Source organism: Cryptomeria japonica, chromosome 10, assembly GCF_030272615.1.
Source record: "Cryptomeria japonica chromosome 10, Sugi_1.0, whole genome shotgun sequence".
Lineage (NCBI taxonomy): Eukaryota > Viridiplantae > Streptophyta > Pinopsida > Cupressales > Cupressaceae > Cryptomeria > Cryptomeria japonica.
Window position 1 is genome coordinate 829,592,493 of NC_081414.1, and position 3,836 is coordinate 829,596,328.

Consider the following 3,836-nt stretch of genomic DNA (forward strand, 5'->3'; position numbering starts at 1 on the left):
ATTGAATGCCCCTCGATACTCAGCCTCTATTGATGAAATAAAAATTGCAGACTGCTTATTGCTCGACCAACAAACTGGACCATAACCAAGTGAGAAGCAATACCCTGAAGTATATTTGTGATCCTAAGAATCACCTACCCAATTTGAATCTGTATATCCCACCAAGTCAATATCCATTCCTGTTGCATACTGAATTCCATAATTGTGAGTACCCTGAATGTAGTGGAGAATCCACTTAGCTTCTTTCCAATACAACTCATGTGGCTTCCGCATGAATCTAGAGACCATGCCCACAAAATTTGAAATGTCGAGTCTCATATGAGTCAAGTAGATGAGGCTCCCAGCAAGCTGTCGATATGAAGTACCATCAACCAAGGGTGAAGAGCACTTAGCCTCAATTTTGACCTCTAACAAAAATGGAGTAGGTGTAGGCTTACAATCAGGCATGCAAAATTTGGAGAGCATATCAAGTGCATACTTGGGCTATCCAAGGAAGATACCTAAATAAGATCGAGTGATCTCAATCCCCAAGAAGTAATATAGAAGACCCAAGTCTAACATCATAAATCTATCATGTAGAGCAGTTTTCAATGTCTTGATGGTGGATGAGTGACTCCTTGTGATCAACAAGTCATCGACATAAAGAACCAAAAATGTGAGAGTATCATCCAATTGTAGAATATAAATGTTTAGATCAAAATGACACTGAGTGAAACCAGCTATTAGAATGAATGAGTCCATCTTAGTATACCAAGCTCGAGGAGCCTATTTCAGGCCATAGAGAGACTTTTGAAGTCGACACACAAGTGAAGGATTTTGACCAAACCCTTGTGGCTGCTCCATGTAGATTTCCTCCTGAAGGTCAACATGAAGAAATGCACTCTTCACATCCATATGGTGTACTTCCCAATGATGGGTTGCAGATATAGAAAGGACAAGTCAGATTGAATTCCTCTTAGGAACTGGAGCAAAAGTCTCAGAGTAATCAACCCCCGAAACTTGGGAAAAACCTTTTGCTGCTAAGCAAGCCTTATACTTATCAATCAACCCATCTTCTACAAATTTTGTTTGATAGATCCACTTGCATCTAACAAGTTTCCTTCCCTTAGGAAGATGAACTAAATCCCATGTCTGACTCTTTTCAAAGGAATTAAACTCTTCTTACATTGCAACATCCCACTCTGGAACACCTGAAGCTTCTCAAAAAGACCGTGGATTAAAAGATGAAGCAATGAAGAGATGTAGAGCCTATTGAAATTGTGACCTTGTTCTTCTAGTATCTGATGGATCACCAAGCCAATCTCTTACTGACTCAAATTTTTGTTGAGCCCAAAGAGGCATTGAGGCTAGAGAGTTTGGGAGAGAATCATCAACCTTTGAATGATGATTATGAGAGGAATGTGAATCCTCATCATCATTGTTAACATATAAAGTAGAGGAAGAAGATTCCTCATCAAGATTAGGAGGATTAAGATCCTTTGAAGAATTGTCATCATGATGCAATATCTCCAATGTGATAGTGGATGGAGAAGTGGTATGAGAAGAACTAGAAGAACTCTCCTCAAAATGAAAACTCCTCTCAATGAACAACTCATTAGTAGAGGGATGGAGAAGTATATACCCTTTGACATCATCTAGATACCCAACAAATATACAAGGCTTTCTCTACGGATCCATAGCCTTGCATTTCTTTGTTGAAATGTGGGCCCATGCAAGAGAACCAAACACTTTGAAGTTCTTGACTGTATGTTTTCGACCAGGCCAAGCTTCAAAAGGAGTTACCCCCTTCATAGCTTTGTGAGGAACTCAGTTCTAGATGTAACACACACAGTTGATAGCATTTGCCTATTATTGAGGTGCCAAAGACTTGGAGTAAATCATACAATTGGCCATCTCCTTCAAAGACCCATTCTTGCATTATGTGACACCAATTTGTTGAGGATTGTATGGAACTGTGTGTTGCATGTTGATACCTTTTGAAGCACAAAACCATTCAAACTGATTATTAACATATTCACCCCCATTATCTATACACAGAATCTTGATGAACTTCCTAGATTGTTTCTCTGCAAAAGCTTTGTAATATAAAAAATTCTCAAAGACTTTAGACTTTTGTTTGAGAAAGTAAACCCATGTATATCTATAAAAGGCATCAATAAATGTCAACACATATCTAGCTCTGCTGAAAGATGGTTGTGGAAACGGTCTTGCCAAGTCACTGTGTACCAACTCCAATAGTTGTGTAGCTCTCCATGATTTGCCTTTATTATACTTCTCCTTAGGATGCTTACCAAGAATAAATCCCTGGAAAGCTCCATCATAAAATCAAATAGAAGGTAACCCTGAAACCATGTTGTGTTGATTGATTTGTTGCAAGTAATGGTAGTTCAAGTGGCCAAACTGTTGATGCCATAAAAAAATCACATTGCATGAGTGAGTAAAATTGTCGAAGGAGAGTTAGGAACAAAGTGAAAAAACTGATCCACAACAGAAATAGAACCATTATGTATTTCACTGATTACCATTGTATCTGGTGTGAACTCAACTCTCTTGCCAAAGCTAATGTGAGTGATCTGATAAACATATAGGAGATTAGTTGATAAAGATGGACAATAAAGGCCATCTTGAAATGTTCCTTCACCCACATCAATAGACCCTCTCCCATGCACTTCAACAGGAGTGTCATCACCCATTAGTATCGTAGGCATAGAACATGGCTCTGAAGAGGTGAAATTATCTTATGAAAAAGCCATGTGGTGTGAAGCACCCGAGTCAATTATCCAAGATTTGGGTTGTGAAGAAACAACTAGGGCCTTACCCTTTCCTTTCCCCTTACTCTTATTTGTGTCCTTAGAAGATCCTTCTGATGAACTCTGTTTGACCGAATCAAACACCTTGATATTATTATTTTCAAGATGTGAAAGGTGATCAATTTATTTCTTTAAACACTTATGTTCATCATGAACATGCCTCTTACAATAAGAACACTTGATCTTCTCCTTCTTAGGTTGTTCACCTTTTGATGAAGAGGTCTGATTATCTGCTTTTTAAGTAGCAATTTTTTTATTTTTCTTCTTCTCTCCTTGGTTCTTTTGTTTCTTATCTTGCTTAATAGACCCTTTTTGCTCTTATGTGCCTTGATTTATAGCTAAGGCATGCGACTTAGAGGGTTTTATTGTACCCATTTGAACCAATTTGTCTTTCTCCCTAGTGAGTTCTGCAATAAATTCATCTAGAGAAGGCATTTTGAATGTGGTACCTAGGGCACATTTTGTAGCATAGAATGTAGAAATAAACAATGAATAGTTAGGACCAAGCTTAGAAAGAATACTCAAGATCGATTGTTTATCATCTTTCTTTATTCCACACTGTTCCAGTTGCAATCTTACATACTTAAGTTTAGTGAAGAAGTATTGTATAGTATCAAAATTGGTTAGATTCAACCCTATGAGTTCATTCTCCAACTGATGACCTCTTAGCTTATCCTCCTTACCAAAGAGGTTTTCCAAAGTGGTCCACACTGCATTTGGTGCAGTGGCAGATTCAATGTGAAAAAGAAGGCTAGGAGAGATCGACATACATAGAGTACAAAAAGCTTCATCACATTTATTAAACCATTTAATCTTTTATGCAACATCTTGAGGTTCAGTTTCAAGTCTCGTAGTAACATGATGATATCTATGTCTTTTCATCTATATATTATCATCTTAGATTTCCATTCAAAGCAATTATATGGTGTTAAAAGTGGGACTGTAGATGCATCCATGATAGCAAAAAAGAAGATTACAAAGAATTAGTAAAATTTCAAGAAATAAGACACAAGAGACACCCCCCTT